Genomic DNA, 22731 nt, shown 5'->3' on the forward strand with positions numbered 1-22731 from the left:
ACCCTCACAGTAGGAGCTTTGTTCATTCTATTGATTATTCTCTACCAGTGCAGGTCTTTGACAGCACAAAATACATCGACACAGGGGCTTTGGTGGTTCATCTGTGGAGAAGCTACTAGATTTTTACAGTCAAAATGTCAGGTGATACTGTGGGATTGAACAAAAGTAATTTATCAGTACAATATAATCTGCAGTATGATCATTGCCGTAACAATGTAACTGATAGCTTTAAGATGGCCTTAAAATGTTTATGCATACTGTTATCATATTAACCTTGTATTCCAGATGCAGTTATAACTATTTTTATACACCTTGCAGTTTGTGCATTTTAAAGAGTTGTGGCTAAGTCCATTAATTGAAGGTCAAGAGCTTTGGCCAGCGATATGTCTGGCCAATCCAGTGTGAGGTCGACTGGAGCTGTGGACGGAATTGCAATACATGCTTACAAAACACTTATATTAGGTCATTCTTTATTATCTTTTATTTGTTCATATTCTTTTATTAAGTTTTAAGTAGAATCATTTGATTAAAACATTTATTCAATATATTACACATATAGTTTCAGTGGTGTACGTGCTGGCCTTCTGTCTGGTGGAAAAGGTTACAAGGTTCAGCTGGTGAGGTGAGAGGTGAAACTGAGTGCATTTCATGCTGACACACACACACACACACACACACACACACACACACACACACACACACACACACATACACAACCACACACACACAGTAGATAAATTCATTTATAGGTGAGAGGTTAATCATGTTTGCTTGCAACTGCATTTTTGTGCGTGCAGAATTGCTAGTTTGTTGCAGAGCATGGCCTGAGGTTTTGGAGAAGCGAGAATCAGAAGGTTGACAGGAAGCACCTGCCGTGGAGATGGAGACAATGTTCTTTTAAACTGTGTTAAAAGTCATTGTGGTTTTGAAACCTATGTATGTATTGTATTTGTTTGACGTTGAAGGGGCGTCATTAAATTTAAGCCCAATTGGTATAAAACATCTGCTTATGCATTGTTAGTCAGAGATCAATGCTTTCTGCGTACAGCGCTGGTCCCTCCACGCGTGTATTCCATTAAAATCATCGTTTGACTTCACCTGGCCGGATCAGTGTCGTTATTCTTCGATTACCTCCTGTATCCCTCCTTAATATTTGAACCCTTAACAATACACACACACGTACAGTTGTGTGCTGTTTGCAAAAATCTTGAGCCACCCCTCATTTCTTTATACCTTGCTTCTAAAAAGCCAGAATTTCTTTTTTCTTTTTCTTTTTCACTCATTTTCAGTTTTTATACCCGACTATTTTCACAGGAATTTGGCTCGTGAGCACTGAATTATGACTCCTTCAAGCATTAAAACAAAGCAAACACCCAACTCAAGGGATGAACTGGTGTTCTGACTACACAAAAAAGGCAACTTTGCAAAGAACCGATTTTAAATTGTATGTTTAGGTACTTTGTTACTAGCAGCCCATCACAAAAACATTACTTGGTGGCATCAGCAACAGATGCCACCAAGCATGTCCTTAAAAAAATCTTTAGTACACTAGTGGATGACAAAGAAGACGTATCAGGCCTAAAAAATGATTTAAAGCAGATTAAATATATACATGCACACACACACACACACACACACACACACACACACACACACACACACACACACATACACACACACACACACACACACACACACACACACACACACACACACACACACACACACACACACACACACACATATATATCAAAAGAATGGATCCCTACGATAATTGACATAAAATGTCCTCTTTCCTCTTTAAGGCATCTGTATCTGCTGTATGTTTCAGTATTTCAAGGGGAGGGATAAAATTACGCTGCATGCACACGCATTTCAGCGCTGAGTGACGGAGCAGGTCAGCGAGGTTCCTCTGGGAAAATTGAAGACACGAGCCTCTGCAGGCTACTTTTGACACTGACTGACAGGTGAACACCGCACCTTCTTACCCTAGAGGCTCCGGTCTTTATGGTGCTGATAAAGGGGCCAACAGATGGCAGGCCAGTGGAAATAGGATGTTTTCACCCCGTAGAAATGTACAACCAAGAAAAAGTCACGACCTCCAATCTATCAATTCACGTTTTTGGGCATGACTTATATTTGTGTCCCAGAGCACCATTTTTCTTCTGTCCTGTAAGTACTAAGTACTAATTTGTACGTTTAATTGGTACTTTTTCACTTTTAAAGTGTGAAAAGGTGATTTATTTCTGAACTTGAAACAAAGAACGAAGTCAGACTCATAAAGGGTTGCAGCTATCGTTGCTTCTTCTGAAGGTCCATTTTCTTGATTACCATGACAACAAATCCCCTACATAATAGCTTTCTAACTATAGTATAAGATAACCTTTAGAATGTAGTAACAGAAAATGTGTTGACTAGATTATTTGAGCTTTTCCCTTAATTTTGTTAATAACTGCTCTGAAGTGCAGCCTTGTGGATTTGCCCATTAATGGATCACATTTCTTTCTCTAAGACTTTTTTTTAAACATGAATGTATCTATTCAAATGAAAGCAATACATTTTTTTTGCCTTCCAGCTTGTGCACAAACTGCCTTGACATGTCACACCAACTTTTAGTGTGCACAAAACTTCAGGGAGCAGAAGATATCAGCCACCACTATCGTGCATGTAGGAGGATATCACTTATAGGTAGGGATGGGTATCGTTTAGGTTTTATCCGATACTGGTGCCAAATCGGTACTTTTGAAACGGTGCCTGGTGCTCAAACGGTGCTCAAACCGGTGCTTAAAGAATGGAGAACACAAAATTGGTCCAAAAACCTCTCATGTTCAGCTGTTTTTTTGTAAAAAGATAACAATGTTAGCCTTTTCTGCAGCTATGGGGCATATAAGGCATCACTCTTGGCTGGAAGCAGTGCTTAAACAATGGAAAAAACACAAACTTTGTCCAAAAACCTCTCATGTTTAACTGTTTTCCACTTTTTCTTTGGTCATTTTAGCCTTTGTGGCCAGGGTGAAGGGAGTATCTGCCATCAAACAAGAAGACAGCCGCATGTAGCTATGATGATGTTTGCTAGTTCACCTTACATGCATTAATGTAATAACGTGGTTAGCCTACTCAACGTAAATCACACAAGAACAACATTAAGCTACTCACGCAGAGAAGAACGGCTGCTGCTGCCATCAAATATGGCGCATTTCTCGGCTTTTAAAAAAACGCTATGCGTCGCCAGGTGTTTCATGAGATTCGAGGTGTTACCTCCTTTGACAGTATCACAGTATCAGCTTAAAGCACTTGTTGCAGGCTGCTGAGTTTGCATATTTTGCTGTGAAGTACAGCCAGACTTTTAACCGCTTCGCCTTGGACATTTTTAATCTGTAGCTCTGCGCTAACAGAACGTACGTACCTGGCCCCGCCTACTATCCTCGGAAACGTAAAACGATTGGCTAAAAGTGTATCACAGCTCAGGAAAAAAAAAGCACCGAAATAAAGCACCAAAATGTGTGCTGCTTTTCGGTCTGGTTACTACCGTTTATGTCAGAACCGGTGCCATCATGGCACCGGACACCGGTACCCATCCCTACTTATAGGTGATGCTGAGCCTATTTCTGCAGTTAGAATTGAGTAAAACATGTTCCCCCCAAGTTTGCCCAAGGCTAGGCAAACATAATGTACAGACAAAAAAGCAGGAATCAGAGGATCTTTTGGATTTACTCTCTCGAAAAGGTTACGTAGTCTTGAGGAAAACAAAAAATGATCAAGCCTGTCTGTAATTGTAATCCTGTGATATTTTTCCCTATATGCTGCCTTTGCTGTTTTGTTCTAGCTGTGCTGTGAGTCAAGTCATTTTTTTCTGTCTGCAGCATCAACTCTAAACATCCAACCAATGCAAAGCTTAACGTTCAGGATTTTGCCATACAGGCTAACTTTCATTTGCAATCTATGGCATGTTGATGGTTTGCACAAGTACCACGGACATAAACCGAAACTTAAAGAGTCATAGATGTTTTTCCAATATTTTTCTTCATCTTAACGCACCTGTGCACCTACCCATTACGCACCTATTTCGCTCACAGCGCATTTCCCCCTTTATTTAAAATTTCCCTCCTGCACTCATTCAGCCTGAGTGCAAGTAAACACACCGACACGCATCCCCCTGACATGCCACAGACTCACACTTCAATATTCTTCGAAGATCTCAATCTCCGATAAACAGATGCCGATTCATTCTGCCTCCCTCCTCTCCTAATTGTATTTACCCTCCATCTTCTCTCCCACAGTTTCTCACCTCTGTTGCCCTTTTCTGACTCTTGAATTCTCACAATTTACCGTCTTTCACTTCTTTCCCCATCAGCACTCTGTCTCTTTTCCCCCTCCTACTCCTGAATTTGTTTACCCATGAGTGCTGACTGCTGACCTGGCAGCCCTCTGCTGTCTCCCCACCACCTGCATTCTGAGCCATAAGAGGCTAAGGACAGCAGGCAGGGGGGAAACTCTTAAGTCTTAACCTTAGTCTGATCGAGGTTTTCCTTAAACGGCTTTTGACTGATTTTGTGTATTTGTTGCATCCCTTATCTGGGCACTTGTCCCTTGCCACGGCAGGCAGGTTAAACTCATAAGACGCGCTTGAGCTGCTGATAGCAACCTGCCCACAACTAGAGTGCAATTTGGTGTTTTGGGAACTTTTAACCTCTGTGATAAATAGGTCATTAATGATTATGCAGTGTGGGACCCCTCTGATGTTTGCCCCTCTTATTCAAGTCCGTTATGATGAGACGGGAAGTAAAAGCTAAAATAAAAGTTGAAAAAAAAAAAAAGTAATGGATGTTTAGCTTTGCTGGATGATAGGGTCTGTCAGTTTGTCATCTGGTTTGCTGCTTTTGTCCAAACAGAAAAACCTCAATAACCATCAGATAGATTGTAATGACATTTTTGTACACATATGGTTTCCACTTTCTTTCGTTTTCACTTAACTGGCACAACATTTCAGCAGATGTTTAAGGTTACTGAATCACCAGATCTATAGGACAACTTGCGCTAAGCTAAGAAAGTGAATACTGATAAATGTTGATTTACATTGTGAGCATCAATATCAATACTAGTGAGCTGTAGTTACATTTACTTGATAGGTATATGGCTCAAATTCAGAAAAAATAGAAACACAAACACACAAAGCATATTTATTGTGTGTTTGTGTGATTAGCGCGCACCATAGGAATAAATGTTAGCATGCGCTTACTCACGCGGCACATTTCCTGGACTGACTGATTTCTCTGCAGTCTGCAAACACGCAGACTGCTTTCTCTGATGACCACAGACTCATCACGAGTAAACAAAAGGCCTACAGTGGTTTCCTCTGAACAAGCGTGGACTGTTAGAATAAAAAAAAGACGGGTGTAGCTTAGCGCCCTAGAAGCGACTCATAGCAGCAAACAAAAGAGTAACAATAACAAGAGCCGCAGCCCCTGAGAGCCAGTTTTCTACCTGAATTATTTATGAGACCAATATGGTGAAAATAAATATTTATAAAGGCTGCAGTGAATGACATAAAAATAATCAAATATGGCACACCTTTCGCTTGCAGTGATTGCCACTTTTCCCTATATAGGAGCATGTATTGTATTTGTGTTTCAGCTTTTCTCTCCGTCTCTCTTGCAAAATCGTAAACATCAAAAAACTTTTTTTTCTTCCAATAAACACTTTAAGGATGTAGCTGGAGTTTTCTGCAGAGTGGATTGTATGTCTTCTTTCCCATCTCACGCCACTGCCATCTCTGGCCTGCGCTTGTCTGAGTCAACGCAGCAAATCAAGGCTGCCAGCTACGTGCTGGAGAAAATTAATCTTTCTAATTGAATGAGCATGTTGACTTGACTAGCCATAAAAAAACTCACGAACACTATATCTTTGTTTGGGTTTTTATAGACTTTTACAGACTTCAACATCCTGCTGCTGTGTGTGCGGGAAAAAAAGAAAAAAGACTTTGGATGGCCAGCCAAGCTGCGACCAGCAGCTTGGGGGTAATGAATCTGTTAAATCATTCCCTCTCTCTTATTAAGACCACATTAAAAGAGGCCAAAATCTGGAGCAAAGCACATAGAAAGGAGGAAAAACAAACCACTCAACACATAATGGATCAGTCCCCCCCTTTTTTTTATTTTGGGGTGGGGGACTAAAAACAGGCTGCTCTTTTTATTGCCTGTCAGCTCCCAGCCCTACTGCAGCAGGCAAACAGAGATGAAAAGAGGAGAAAAGAGGGGGACATTTCTGTATTGAGAAGTTAGAGAGGCTCATCCGGACGTCCCGGGTGAAGCATGAGAAAGAGAGCGAGAGACAGGAAAACAGAGAAAACTGAGAAGAGGGACAGACAGACGCAGAGAGAGACAGGTGGGGTTTTAAGTGTGGGTGGTTTCTGATGCCTTTAAGCAGGATGTTTTTGTGTGCACATGTATGCAAAGGTTCTTTAAGTATGAATGTGTGAGTGTGTGTTTACAGATGAATCTTGGGAGGTGGGAGCTGGAACACTAAGCAGACCCACTATTGTCAGTTTTCACCCAAAGGCTGCCAGGAAAGTTTAAGCTTTATCCTGTTTATGTAGAACATTTCCCATATTAGGTATTCAATTCAATTCAATTCAATTTTATTTATATAGCGCCAAATCACAACAAAAGTCGCCTCAAGGCGCTTCATAGATACAGAGAAAAACCCAACAATCATATGACCCCCTATGAGCAAGCACTTTGGCGACAGTGGGAAGGAAAAACTCCCTTTTAACAGGAAGAAACCTCCGGCAGAACCAGGCTCAGGGAGGGGCGGCCATCTGCTGCGACCGGTTGGGGTGAGAGAAGGAAGACAGGATAAAGACATGCTGTGGAAGAGAGACAGAGGTTAATAACAGATATGATTCAATGCAGAGAGGTCTATTAATACATAGTGAGTGAGAAAGGTGACTGGAAAGGAAAAACTCAATGCATCATGGGAATCCCCCGGCAGCCTACATCTATTGCAGCATAACAAAGGGAGGATTCAGGGTCACCTGGTCCAGCCCTAACTATATGCTTTAGAAAAAAGGAAAGTTTTAAGCCTAATCTTAAAAGTAGAGATAGTGTCTGTCTCCCGAATCCAAACTGGAAGCTGGTTCCAGGTATGAAAGATGAAATATGAAAGACAAAAATGCAAACTGTTTAGTTATGATTATAGCCTCTGTCTGGCATGTACCCATCCTATCACAAAGAGATGTTATAAATTAAAGCTTGTGATATCTTTTTCTTGTTTAAACAGAAAACGGACAAAAGCTTGGTAGTAATGAGAGCTCAGCAACGCGACAACACGAGACATCCTGGATTCAGAGCCCTAATTTTTAAGTAATTAAAAAAATACAAATTATTGCACAGCTGCATAGCATATCTGTAAATTGTTTCCTGCATTTAAATTTGGTGATATTAGATCAGCTTAACTGTGCAGTGGTGTAGTTTTACTCGAATCGGTATCTTGTCATGTTGCAAAAATCTACAAATACTGTCACCTTAAATGACGAATACAAATTATTTGTAACTTCCATCTGTGTTGGACCTCTTTTAATATACATGAGGAGGTGCAAGAGATCTCCAAGCTCTTCCAGTGTGAGTTTGTTCCTCTATATGGATTTTATATGCATTTGTTTTAAAAATGAGACATCCTCCAAGATGGCACGCTGAGGGCAAGTGAGGACGCATAAGGTAGATTAAATGAGAAAAGTGAGAAAAGCCCATTGTTTAATTAGCAAATTTAAGCTAGTAATAAACACCTAGTTGACATTTTTCATAAGGGTTTTTAGTGTGAATTTTTTATATTGATGAGTAATATTGCTGTTGTCATATGTTGTGTTACAGTGATTGAGAAGCTAACAAATATACAACAGTGAAGCAAATGTGGTGCAGTGTGGCCATGAGTTTGATATGCTAGTTGAAGGAACATCAGCTTTATTGTGAGAGGGGTTTTTTGGTAACATTTTACTTTTGCGAACTTCTGTGTGCTTTTTATGTGCGAGCAAATTTGGGTGATTTTATGTTACTGTCTGTATTTGTGGAGCCATAACCAGTGAACAGTCAGTTTTAGAGTCCACCATTTAGCTATGGCTGCTCTACAAATTGATCAGTTGTTCTGCAAAAGTCTCGACAGAAATCATTCTAGATCTGATTTAGTAACATTTACATTCACTTTCAAGCCAGCACACGTCTGAACTACAGTATATGATAATCTTAATAATTAATAGGCACATGCATTATTACTGTATGATTCCTTTTGTCTCTGCATTTCTCTGCTGCATATTTGTGAGTTGCTTATCTCATTAAAAAAAATAGGATTAATTTGGAAAAAGCTGTCGAGAAAAAATAAACCAACTGGGTTGCCAACTGTGAGACGCTTGGCCTGTCATGCTCCTCATGCCAGGTTAACAGGACACAGAGCAAAGTCGGAACATCAGGTTTTTTCCACCATTTCTCTCCAGCTTTGCTCCATAAACATCACTGAAAACAAAAATGATTTGCATGCCATTAGAGGCCAAAGGTGCACACTGATACCAAAACTGCACGACGCTTTGCAGGTACGGTGCTTAACAAACGTAAGAAACCAGCACCCAGTGTAAGATTTATGCCACCGCTGCCCAAAACTAACAGTGTTGGTAATTACTAAAATCTTTTTTTGTTGTTTTTGTGATGGTTAATCCATCAGTATGCACGGACTGTTGTTTGTTTGTTTTTTTCCATTGCCAAATTACAGTTATTGCATTCCTGAACAGGGAAGAAACCTTTTAATGGTTGAATGTTCTTGATTAATTTCTAACTTCTCAGTGAAGTCGAGTATTTCTACATTCAGGTCAGTGAATTTAGTAATTTTTTTTTAGCTTTAAATACTTCTAAATTATTTGTGTTTTCCTGATTTTGTTGTATTTATGATTTTACCGAACACGGTAAATTCTTAACAATGATGTGTTCGCACGTCAGATTAACAATAATTACCAGCAATAAATGTGATTATAGTTGGATTGAGTTGGGTTGGGTTTTACAACATTGGACCCAAAACATCTCCAACACATCTGTGTACTGCAGTCTGCTATGTGGCACAACAGTGATGACTTCATTTCAATAAATGACGCCCCACCTGGAGATGCAATCATAATAACTATAAACCTTTATTTGTGTAGCAGTCTTCAAAACATAGTTACAAAGTGCTTTATAGAACACAATAAAAAGATCACATTTAAAAAATCATGAAAATACACAATGGTAAAATAACATGATGTAAAACCTGAATAAACATTGTGAATACACTTACAGTGAACTACATAAGTGCAAAAATAAAGAAATAACATTGAGGGAATGAGAAGTATTTTACTATATAAACAAAAGCAGAATGATTTAAACCATAGCTACTGAGTTTTCCTACATTAATTTTCCTTGTAAGGAGTTTCGCAGCTGTGGAAAACTGATTTCCCTTTGGCGTGAGGCGGGCTATACAAACAGGTAGGACCTGAGGTTTGACCTGAGGACTGCAAACAGTGGCTCTTTTCATAACATGTGACTAAGTCTATAATGTAGGTAGAACCCAGACAGTTTAAGGGTTTAAAAGTAATTAATAAACCTTTAAAATGGGTAGCTGCAGAGATGTGATTTTGTCTCTTTGAATGGGTTAGAAGTCTGGCTGCTGAGTTTCTAACATAAATGCTGAAAATGGGACAGGGCATAATTTTGTGAGTGAATTATACAGCGGTCCCCAACCCCTGGGCCACGGACCGGTACCGGTCGTGGAGTCGTTAGATACCGGGCCGCGACAGTTGAGGCTTGGGTATGAAATTTATGGTTTTCAGGATTTTTATCGTTAACTCTGGGTCATTTCCCGTACCAGTACTGGTTTTATTTTGTTGTATTTATCTGTAACACCTTAAAGGCCGGTTTTTGATAATATTGTCGGACATAAATCGGTCCGTGGCACAAAAAAGATTGGGGACCGCTGGGTTATAATATACTCAAATGCCAAAATGAGTGCATGCTGTCACTTTAACAGTTTAATGAAGCCAGCAAGGTTACAGGTGTGTGTCTAACAAGGGCTTCTGGTGAATGGGTAGGTTGTGTGAACCTGCATGAACTGAAATTTAGCGTCTCGCATACTTTTTGTCAGGAATGCTGAGGCTGAACTCACAAGCAGGACTCAAATAGTGCAGTCAAACAGGGGTTTGTTTACACACCAGTGAAATAATGCACATATATACAATGATGGGAAAGGTTGGGGCACTCGAATTCTTCTTCGCCTTTATCTGCTCACTCCAACACCGTGACCACATTTACTCACACTCATTCAAGTCGGGTCCAGGGAACACAGGAAGTCTAAATGAAGAGACAGAGAAACAGGTGTCAATGCAGCAAAGGGGGAAGCACAGGAAATTCACAGGTAAAGAGCCGGACACACTAACACAGGTGTGTTAACACTCCAGCGAGGAACAGTACTCCAACCGGGCCTTAAATCCCATAGGGCCTCATCAACAGCTGATGAGATGCAGGTGGGTGTGTGGGCGGAGGTCAGGAATCACAGGAACACAGTCGCCGCCCTGGTGATAGTGGAAAGAATAGCACTCCAGGGTGGTCATAGATGACCCCTGACACTTTTTCGTTCCAATTCAGTTTTCCAGACGATAAGCTAAAAAGCTGGTCAGGGCTAAAAAGATTTAGTGAACACCTGAAGATATTTCAGTGCTTGACAAGAAATCTGGTTTAAAACCAATTCCCAAACTGAATGCAATTCTTTGTTTCTCTTTCAAACTGTTCCTGTGTATAATTAACTCGCGCTTCCCTCTCCCTCTCCACTTCTCCACTTTGTTTTCTTAACAACGGCTGTGCATCTCTGAGTCAGTCATCAGCCCACACATGACACTTCCCCATATGCTGGCACTGCTTGTGCAGATGCTTTAATTTCTGTAGACTGGCTTTGTTGATTTTACCAGCCGCACACAAATTCAACACTTCTACAGTACATCCTCAAAGCTGATTTGTTAGCCTTGCAAACAGTTGGTACTCAGTTAGCACTGAGACATAACATTTTGTTACTAGAACAAAATGTGTCCTTAGTACAGAAAATTCTACAACAAAAACTGCTGTTTAGTAGCAACCCATTTATTTTAGTTTTGGATTACTTCGATGGATCTGTTCCGACTTCTTCAGGTAAGTGACAGATAAAATCCTGTGTGTGATGTGTAAAGAATCTAATCTTTAAATGCAGTGCTACCATTTGTCCTCTAACATATTTGTTGGCTAAAATATACAGTTTTAACTAAATCTATCCATCTATCTACTTTTTGTTTTTGCTTAGTTTTTCAGGCAAAGGTCATTAAATTGCAAACCATGTTGTTTTGTTCTTGAACATGCAAATTTGGGCATTTGGTAGAATTTAACAGGTGGCCTGCTACCAGAATTTCTAGTCTTTGGTGACCAATCATTCAGTGTTTTGTATTGTGTATTTTTTTTTACTCATTTGTAAGGCAAACAAAGAGTAAACACACTTCCTCCTGACAGCCAAATACTAAAAATCTGCGCCAGATGGCAGAACACAGTACACAGTCTTTAGCTTATCTTCAGGTGTGGTCCAACATTTAATAGCTTTTGCTTTCAACTGTCACATCTTCACAGGTATTGTTTATGTTGTGTATTGTTTTGTATCCATCTGTTACTGTCGGCATGTGCGGAGAATGTTTTACACTTGCTTCACGCTTTTCTTGGATGACGAGCAGGTTGACATTTTTTCCCCCTCATATTCATGAAAACGTGCACAAATTAGTGTTATTTGAGATGCAGACTTGTTAAACATTTCCTAATACGGACATTTTTTCCTCTCTGTCACAACTTTCCCTCGCAGGGTGTCCTCCCATCTCTCCCTCCTGGGAAACCTTGCTACTGAGTTATTGACTTTCTTTGCGCAAAGCAATGCTACTGTTCATCCCCAAGACAGCGGTCCCCAACCTTTTTTGCACCACGGACCGGTTTATGTCCGACAATATTTTCACAGACCGGCCTTTAAGGTGTCGCGGATAAATACAACAAAATAAAACCAGTATAAAACAATAAAAGAAGATTTATTCATAACACACGGGAAAAGACCCAGGGAAACCGACTTAACGATAAAAACGATTAAAAAAATAACGCTACAAACCCTGAAAACCATGAATTTCACACCTGAGCCTCAACTCTCGCGGCCTCGTACCAAACGACTCACAGACCGGTATCGGTCCATGGCCCGGGGGATGGGGACATATGCACGTATAGCTCTAGAGTTGATGTAGGAAGCGTATTGCTTTCTGCTGCCAAAAGCTGAGCATGGACCTAGAAAGCAGCTATGCCAAGTCCAACAACAACAACAACTGTCTTTGTTCTGCTGTATCGACATTTACCCTTGTCTGGTCTCAGTGTGTCCTATTAAAAAACTGATATTTTCCATCTCAAACATCTCCCTGGCTTTCATAGCCTCTCCTTCATTCTTATTCCTCTCTCTCCCTCACACAACACAACAGGTCTCCTCAGCCCAGATTCTGTTTGATGTTGGATTGCAAGCAGCCGCCTCTTCCTTTTTGCTGCTTTCTTTATTCCCTCACTTTATTTATTTATTTAATTCTAGCGGAGGTTCACTCATCGCCTGGCTGTCTAAGCTTGTCCCCTCTCTGGCCTTTGTTCTTGATAACAGGAGCCTGCTCTGGTCCATCAGCACTTCCCACTCAGACATGGCTGGGGCCTGTGTTACTGACAGAGGCTGCTCTAACTTTCCAAAGCTCTCCCCACTTCTGTGGTCTCGCCCGATTCTTCTGTGCTGCTTCCCTTTCCACCTCTCCTCCCACGTCGGCCGTCTTTGCCAGCCTACTGACCGTTAACTGTTCGGCACAATCTACAGGAAGTAATTGAGATTAATTTGAGTTTTATTAAAAAATAAAAAAGTATCCTAGTTTCTTACATTTTCCCAGTCTTTGAATTTGTAGTTGAAAACATGAACAGGCAAAAAAGCAGAAAAAACTCTTATACTTTGGCCTCTCTTTGAAGACATGTGATCAAATATTTCTGCATTTGTGTTTTCTTATCGACTCAGCATGATAACAGCTCCTTTCTGTTCGGATACAGATCTTTCAGATGTCTTGTGCTCAAGGAAACAGTCTTCAACCGAACAAAGGAGGCTTAATCTAACGTGGATATTTAAAAGAAGCTTAGCTGTATGAAGAAGAGTAAAAGCCTCTCAAGCCAGACATGTTAGCTATAGTAAAGTTTCAGAGATGGGGCGACAACACTTATTTTATTGTCATGGAAAGAAATGGGCTTCTTGATATTCTACACCTTTTTAATAATTATTGTTTAGGAAAAAAGGGAAAAAATAAGATGCGTACAATCTTTTGCAGGCTATAGCTTTTAGTAACCTTTAGTGGATTTGTAAATTTTTCTTACATAATATAATCGTGTAAAATTACACACACACATTCATATATATATAAATTGGTTGTACATTTTCTAGATGGCTGTGGTTTTGTGCATCTGTGGCTTGTGAAATTTATAACTAACACAGGGGAATGTGCTATTAAGACCTCATTAAAGTGCTGTTATGAAATGTACCTCACACAGGATTAATCCTAAGACCTGGGGGAAAGAGTTTTGCATTAATACATATCAACATATATATATGATCTTTTTTTCTCACCATTGGAAACAAACAAAAAAACAAACAAACTGAATTTAACACATTTTTCTAGCTGTGAAATGAATGAATTCACAATTAATAAACTGGATGTTCCTCTTGACTTCTTTTCCTATTATGAAAGGAACTTTTGAACTCAAATTTCTTTATTAATCTGGGAGACTCTTATTACAAAAAGTACAGAAGGTCTTATTTTTATCATCAGTGAAATTGCTTATCAGAGTAAAAGTGTTTCACTTTCAACTTCAGATTCTGTCTGTAAAGTTTTAAAAGACAAAAGAACTTTATTCCATCTGTTTTTGGGGATAGCGATTTGATTTATGATTCATATTTAATTATTTTCTTTTTGTACAATTTAATTTCTAAGAGTTTTATTATTATTATTTATTTATCCCAGTGATTGTTTTGATTGATCTTTGTTGTTAATAGTTTTTTTTTCCCTAAAAGGATCACACACTGATGCTTTGGAGAAGGCTGGAGCTGAGAGGAGTAGTCAGGCTTTGGCCACACAAACAACACTTATGAGTAGATTGAGGCGATTGTTAGAAATAAAAATGCAAAAATATTTCTTTAAAAGATTTTTAACTATAAAAAAACACCCATTATAAGCTGATTTTAGGCTAATGTTTCGTGCCAAGTATTGAAGTATTGCACTTCAGTAAACGTTCAGTGTCTTTTAAAAAAAGTCTCCTACCAAAAAGAAAAAGGGAACGTATACTTGAACATTTCCTCTTTCTTTCCTTGTGTTTACTTTCCTACTGTTTTATTGCTGCTCAGCTGCAAGGTACCCCCACACTTAAAGTTTCCCGTCCTTCCCAGCCCTTGGTCTGATCCCTTGGCTGTTTGGCTGCACTGTGAGTGATGTGTTTACGGTGAGGGCTTTGGCCCAAAGCACTACAGAACACAGATATTAATTCCACTGACGGCTTTATCTGCTTTGGGACTCCATATGTGTGCACATGTGTGTCTCCCATGTGTCTCGGCCTGTGAGTGTGCGTGCATGTGTACAAGCACTTTACCGTGGCCCGTGTTGCCATCTATCTTTCACCGTGCAGCCTACAATACACACCACTTGTCTCCATCAAATATCTATCTCATGCCGATTGTCCACCTGCACTGCGCTTATATAACGTGCATTTGTATGCGGCCTGAGATCATTTCGGTAATGGCCAGCCGTTCCACGTAGATCAGCAGTGACAAGAGTAATCTGTCTGTATGGCAGCGGCTCCCACAGCGCACTGCACCCCATTTACAGTCCGTGGGCTCTTCGGCAGCACAGGCTGCAATACCAACACAGCAGAGCCAAGATGTTTTCATTTAATGTTTCTTCCATGATAGATTTCTAATGACAGCACTGTAGTTTTGGAAACATTTTGACCTCTGATAAAAACTAGCTGGGCAGATGTGGAAATGCATTCTGTAATATTAAATTTGAGATCTCTAGGTAAATAAAAGCAGTGGATTGGTTGATATCATTCTATCACTGTGGAAGTGAATGCCTGCAGTCATCACTAAGGGAGAATCCCATTTTCTAAATGTCCCGGCAGATTGCTGATTGAGTTGTTTGGCCATTGAAGATAGCACCACTTACAATATAAAACATTTGAGTGCTTTTCCCCTCCCTCCGTTGCCTCAGAAGCATTTCATATGCCGTCTGCTTTTTCTGCCTTATAGGCAGTCCCTTGGCTTAATGTTTCATTTAGTTTCGAATGACAGCGCCCGTGCAGTTTGCAGTGTGTATCGTCTTACCCATAATGCAAAGAATATGTGGAGATGAAAACGGCGTTTCAGTTGTTTTGTCTAGGGAAGACAAAAACAAGAAATGCAAAAGCATAAAGGAATACATACATCTCACCGCCAAATCTGCCGCCACCCAGCCACACACCACTCCCAACAAAGCTATCTGGTGACACTCGGGAACGATAACGTTTCTTATTCATGTTGGGGTTTTTAGATCAGAGGAGACAGCTGCTCTCTCGCCTAAAAATTTTGATATAGAAAAGTCGGAAAGGTCACAGATTCCTCTCTGCAGCACTTGCAGTCTTTGAGCTCTGATCACTATTCAGCATCCTCACTGCCTACCGATGAGTCTTTCAACACCAGTGGACAGATACACGGCCTCACAAACACGTTTTGCAATGAGGGAAATCAAAATTAATCCCATAGGTTGAAAACAAACACTAAGCCACAAAACATTTTTGGATAGCTGACTGTCAAAGGTTTTGTGCATGAATATGTATGTTTAAATTCCACTGTAAAGGGGAATTCTTGTTCAGTAGTCAGTCTAAAAAAATATCCCCAGGACATAAATTTTCTGAGTGGTTAACGATTGCTTTATTGACTGATAATTATTAAGTTAAGCTTCATAGAGCGAAAAAAGATCTTGATGTGTGTCTTTAACAAGTTCAGTTCAATTCAGTTTTAATCATATAGTCCCAGTTCACCACCTCGAAGTGAAAACCATGCAATTAAAAAAAGAATGACCCCTTTTGAGTAAGCAATTGGTGACAGTGAAAAACTCCCTTTAAACAGGAAGAAACCTCCAGCAGAACCAGGGACTCAGGGATGGTCGGCCTTCTGCAATGCCTGGTTGGGGGTGAGGGGGGAAAGGAGAGAGCAGAGAGAGGACAAAAGGCAAACTATAGGAGAGCGACCCAGGGTTTAATCCAGCTGACATATTGTGCCATTACCATTCATGGAAACTAATACATGTCCTATAACTATGTCCTATGTCAAATACCAGGGGTCCCCAACCCCCTGGCCGTGGACTGTTACCGGTCCGTGAGTTGTTTGGTACTGGGCCGCGAGAGTTGAGGCTCAGGTTTTAAAATGTATAGTTTTCAGGGTTTATATCATTAACTCGGTTTCCCGGGTCTTTTCCCGTGTTGCAGTTGTGTGTCTTATTTTGAAAGAAATATTTATGCATAGCGACCAGAGAGCATTAAGGGGCGGAGCATTTCAGGAGGACGCTGCTACATAATTACACAGTGAATCTGCGTTTATTTTTATATTTACACAATACCACAGTTTTTGTCTTGGTCGTATCATTTATTTTGTTCTATTTATCTGAGACACCTCAAAGGCCAGTCCGTGGCGCAAAAAAGGTTGGGGACCGGTGTCCTATACTATTTTTATGCTTTATATTATTAAGCGAAAAATATTTTCCTTACATTTATTTTAAGCAAAACTCTCCCCTGCTCTACACTGTCCCCACACGTGCCCCACTATAAAGCACATTATAATACATTATCAAGTTTGCTCACTTTTGATATGAATGACTGTGTTGAAATGGATGTTGAGTCCCAACAATGTCGATTTTTAACTTGGTGGAAGACAATGATTCGTCTCTCCGAGCTATTGCAGTTGTCGTCATCAGGATTCTACCTAACACCATAACTTCACTCTTTGCCTAATATCCTGTGTATACAGTGCATAACTCTTTAGCTCCTATATTTACATACTTTTACAGCACTGTAATGAAAACTTAGCCCATCAATTGTACAACTATTGCCAGTTCTCTAATTTGCTGTAATGGCAGACATCATCGCTTTAAGTAACAGTATTCCAAGTAATAGCTGAGGGAACCATTTTTCTCCATAGCTCTGCCTACCTGTGCCGAGAGTGTGAATGGATGTAGTAAGTGGGCAATAATCAAATGTGTTTCTCTCTAATACGGGACGGCCGAGTTTGTCATGGTCATTTAACTTAATTGACTGGGGCAAATTATTTTCGAGTAAATGAAATTATAAGGAGTGACACCTCCCTTTCTGCCCACAAAATTATGTTCCCCCTCTGCTACTCAAGTTTTGTTAGTTAGCTAAGCTGAGTTATTTCTGGCTATAAAAGCCCCATTCTTGTTTCAGTCGCCAGCTGTAGCGGCACATCTGAAAATGCTTAACTAAAACTCTATCTGCTGGACATATGCACACACACACACACAAACACACAGCTCACCACGTACACAAACCTGCCGTGTTTGCACATTTCTTCTGTCACGTACAAAACAGCCTGATACAAATCGGCACACAAAGCAGATTGCCGAACAGAACCTCGCTGTCCAAGACAGACAGACACGCAGACAGACAGGCAGACAGCGTGCATTTGTTTCCCAGTCTTCGCCGAGCTCCATAGCTGCCGCTGCCAAGTTGAAACAGATGATTTTGAAAGCCATAAATGAACTGTCAGTAAACAATGCCGATGGAAGGAGTTTTAGAGCGTGGATTAAAAGTGTGTGTGTTTGAAGGTGGGGATGCTACTGGAATAAAAAGAAGGCCAAAATACAATTTTAATACCTTTCAATTTAGGTTTCTTCACCTACTGCACTGACATTTCAGCAGCTTTTTACCAATCACTACGGTTAGGAGTTCATTTGATTAGCAGCGATGCTGCTTGTTATTAATGCAAGAGGAATATGACAGTTTTATAAATGGTCTTGCTGTTCCTTTACAAAAGGATGACAATACAACAGAAAAAGCTATTGTTCAGAGTCCAGCTTCCTTTGTGTGAAGAGCTGACTTGTTTATTTCAAAGAATACGACGGCTTTTGTAGAAAGGATTTCACACCTGCAATTACACTATTCTAATTTCCAAGGTCACTTGAACAAAAGGAAGCTATTTAAAAAAGGGTGTCAATTAGGTGGCGAGGAGAGGCTCGTCTCTCTCCAGCCCTTCTTTGTGATTTGATTTACTATGACAAGTTTATTTTCTTTAATCTGATGAGATTTAATCTGCAAAGACAAGTTTATTTTTATATAGAAATCACAGCGGCTCTAATTAGCCCACTTAATGACGAGATCTTGTGCTTTAGCATTTGTTTAAGCGCTTCTGGAGTGGTATTGAGTTTTCCACATTCTCTGTTTGCCTGGTATTGCACTTGCTAGCAGCCGCTTCGAAGCTTTAACTAACAGTTAAATTGGTAACCAGAGTAAAAATAACATTTCTGCTTCAAGGCCAGGGTCTTTCACCTCTGTTGTTACAGTATGCAGTTAACACCTGAGATTTTTCAGAAAAGCAAGTCATTCCAAATGTGAAAGGTTCAAAGAAATAGTATATCAATCGTAGGCTGTGAGTGATATTTCTCAATCTCCTTCACTTTGGCGAATCTTGTTTCATTCATTGCTTGAGAAAGAAATGAAGATACAGCTCAGCACGTTTAAATCAAAGCAAATCGTAACAATAACAGCAATCACAGATTCAACACACCGACATCAAACGCGCAGCGCTGCGTGACGGACAGGTGCGTGCAAGGCTGACATATGTTTTGTAACCTCAGATTTTTATTTGATTTGATTCTACTTGTAAAAACTGCGATAACTGAACTCCTCAACCAACTGTTGTTGTAGGAGTTGTAGTGCAAGTTTAGCCATTGTTTCCAATGTTTGTAACACTACTCCTTCAGCCGATTATTGCAGCCCACAAACCTGCGAGTAGCTGCTGCAGTCCGAAGAAGTGTATTTCACATGTTGAAAGCTTTCCTCCTGCTTCATAGCAGACCACGTCATTGTCCACTGCCAAACTGCCTGTTTGAATTACACCGACTCTGCTTCTTGTTTCAGTCAATTTGTAGAATATCATGCACAGTTACGCCACATTAATTTTTGTGACTGACGGGATGAATTCAATATTAAAATAGGCTCACATATTACACTGGAAAGCTTTATTGACTTTTAATGTTTTCCTTTAAAAAAATCTACACATTGCCTCTCCTCTCCTTCCTGTGTTATTTTTTCACACCTACATCACATAAAAAAGCTTAATCTGCCTTAAGATTTACCTTTCCAAAGCCATCCCACTGTTGGCTTACATTGAATCTAGGGCTTTATTTGCTCGATTTAGTAATGTGCATGTAGCATTGTAGAGAAGCATAGGGACTTTATTTTAGTGAGTTATAATAGCTTGTGTAGTGTGGAAAAGACTGTAACATATGCCTTTTGTTAGGCAGCATATAGCTTATATACTGAGATGTAAATCTGACGGTTGATAGGGCCATATATATTGTTACATAGGTGCCATAAGTGTGTGTGTACTGTTCCTGTCAGAACAGATACAACCTGCAACTAAAATAATTGGAGCCATTCATTAAGCCCAAACTGAAGCCAGATTGTGTCAGCTCCCTTGATCTGAATTTAGTCAGGAAAAAAAATCCACCCTCCCTCTCCGCTCATTCCACCGTCCAGCCGAGATCCAAGGACTTGCAATGAACCCAGTGTCGAGAGCCTTGCCTTAATTAGTGCATTGTTTCTGCGCGGCCCAGCATGCAACTCTCTCGGCAGAGAGCTTCATGGGAGTTTGTTCAAACTGTCACCTGGGGGCAACTTTACTTACTGCCGCACCACCTCCCCCCCTCCCTCCTCCACTCCACACAGACGCATTTCCATTCCTGCGTCTCTCTGCTCGCTGACAGATATACGTTCAGACAGACAGACGCATGGCGCTATCAAGGACTTCAATCTGCTTTTTCAGCAGCGAGGGAAAGCAAAGGGAGGGGAAAAAGGGAGGGAATCAATTCAGTTCTGATTATTTTAAGCTGCGTTCACACTGCTTAACTCATGCATAAGTCATTCGTAACTCCTAACTGCTGTTGTGTGTTTTTGAATTTCCGTCTGACCTCACAGATACAGCGCGAACACACACAAGTGTTTGAGTGCTCACAGCTGCTTATAACGTCCTTCGGTGGAATATTTGCGATTTAGATTTTGATTAAACCGCAGCATTTCAAAAAGATACGCTCAGGTTGGCTGGTTTTCTTTCTTTTCACCTCATTATCCTTAATTTAAACACACTTTTAGGCACTGACACGCCAGTGTTGCACAATGCTTTTGAGCAATACGTTGCAACCTTTCTTTCAAGCTCATTTGCATGTTGCATGTCTCTGCATCTCATCTTATAAAAGCAATTTCCTGTGTTTTATCCTATTCATACTGATTAGGAAATCTCAGCCCGTGATCGCATGCGAGTGAAGAACTGGGACAGTTTGAGCTTCATTGTGAATGTAACTTGAGATAAGAGCAGCACTCATCTGGGCTTTCCAAAAAATCAGGAGGAAGGCCCAAAGACACAGAGCCACTCACACTGTGTCAATTGCTCTTTAGCTCTCAAGTGAGAGGCATCGACCTTTTTCAATTTTCACAAGGAAAGAAACTGGCTGAACATCTCGAATGCGCGTCACAGGCAGAGCCGGACTAAGCGATCTCAAGAGACTCAACTGTTAAGGCAGAAAGGGTTCTTTTGTTTCCGTAAACCAGTAATTACGCTGGAGACTGAAGGATTTCCGCTGCTGTTTGATCTCGCTAAATTGATATAATTTTCCTCCACAGGAAAAAGTGAATACGCTCAGATGTACAGTAGAATGAAGCCGATATTGATGACATTTAAGATTATGCATGCCTAATTACACCCATGAATGCCTTAATGGCATGCACAGCACCAAGCATCACTCTGTTAACTGTACCACTTAAGACAAACTGCTGTGCACAGATCACAGATAGAGATTACTACTTAAGACGTGTCAAATGTTGGTCAGGACTGGTTTCCTGGCTGCGTCACTAAACAGTGTTTGATAAAGCTGGAAAACGTTGCTCTCCAAAATGCTCCCCCCTTTATCCGTGCCAACAGGGGGAGCTGCAGCATTTCTAATTGCATTGCTTACCGAGAGAAAGAGTGACAGAGAGGATAAGATGGGGAGCCCTTCGGCAAGTTGCTGTATACTTGAAACTGTTTTTATTGAGAATGATTTCTAAGTAAAAGGAAATGTGGCTGTAAATACTCCCTTTTATTAGAAGGCCTATTTTTTCCTGGATGAAGGGTTGCTTGATGATGATGATGATGTGTGTGTGTGTATATATATATATATATATATTTGAAAACCCACTCAGAATAATTATCATGTTTTATATAGGCAGAGGTGGGGTCTGAAACTCGAGCCTATCAAAAAGATATTTTAAAAGTTTCCACATCATTCAGCTTTCAGCTTTTCTTCTCTGTGTGCTGGCAGGATATATGGGCCGAAACTGGACCGCGTAAAACGGGCTTGATTAAATTAAATGAGATGTGGCTCACTCATTTATTACAACTTGATCACATTAATGGCACTGGACAGTTAAATTCTTAATCTCTCATCTTTTACATTATTAATGGGACCCATGGATCATCAAATCAATTAGTGATGATAACGATAACATTGTAAAATGATGGCTTTTGATCAATTACAGCGTGGAGTGTGCAGATTAATGTAATTAGTTAATGGTCAAAGGGGCTGGATGGGAATCTGCCGACGGGTAACAAAAGGGGGACAAAACCGACCGTTAACAACACTAATGGTCAGTTTTTTTCATGGATTAGACTACAAAACTTTTCTCAGTGAAGATGATTGATTTTTTTTTTTTAACTCTAGGACTATTCTTGATCCATCTCTGTAAAACGTGCTTAAAGTCTCTCTTTGGTCACAGCATGCCGATATAACAGCGTCAGTGTGCTTTGCGTTGATTGTCCAAGTCTCTGGAGAATCAGGAAGGACGGGGACATTGTTTTAAAAACCATTCCCTCATTTGGTGTAAATTCCATAACATGTGATTCACATGCTTAACGTCTAAACCATCCAGTGACCCACCTTCCTTCCTGCCTTTTAAATGGACACAAAAGGTGAAAATTAAATATAGTGGTTCTTATTTTTTTCCTACAGTCATAAAGTTTTGTATTCATATGTTATATTATCTTTTATTGTTTTATCTTTGATTATACTTTAAATATTGGTCTGTACTTACTAGTACTTGCATGTTTAAAAGGTGTTTTACAAATCCGTTTTATTATATGGTGTGTATGTTTGGTTGTTTTTTAAATTTATCATTATAAAAGTGTTCAAAAATGGTAGAATATTGACATGAGTAATATTTAACTCTGCTGCTCATATATAAAAAAAACATATTAATAAATAAAACATTTTCAATTAGACTGTTTGGTCGATGTTAAACCCAGAAAGACACCAGATTAAACTGAAGCCCAGGAATCCATGTATTGTATCTTGTCCACATGCAC

Source organism: Copadichromis virginalis, linkage group LG15 (assembly GCF_057382275.1).
Source record: "Copadichromis virginalis isolate Kocher_CV1m ecotype Utaka linkage group LG15, C_Virginalis_male_GT1.1, whole genome shotgun sequence".
NCBI lineage: Eukaryota > Metazoa > Chordata > Actinopteri > Cichliformes > Cichlidae > Copadichromis > Copadichromis virginalis.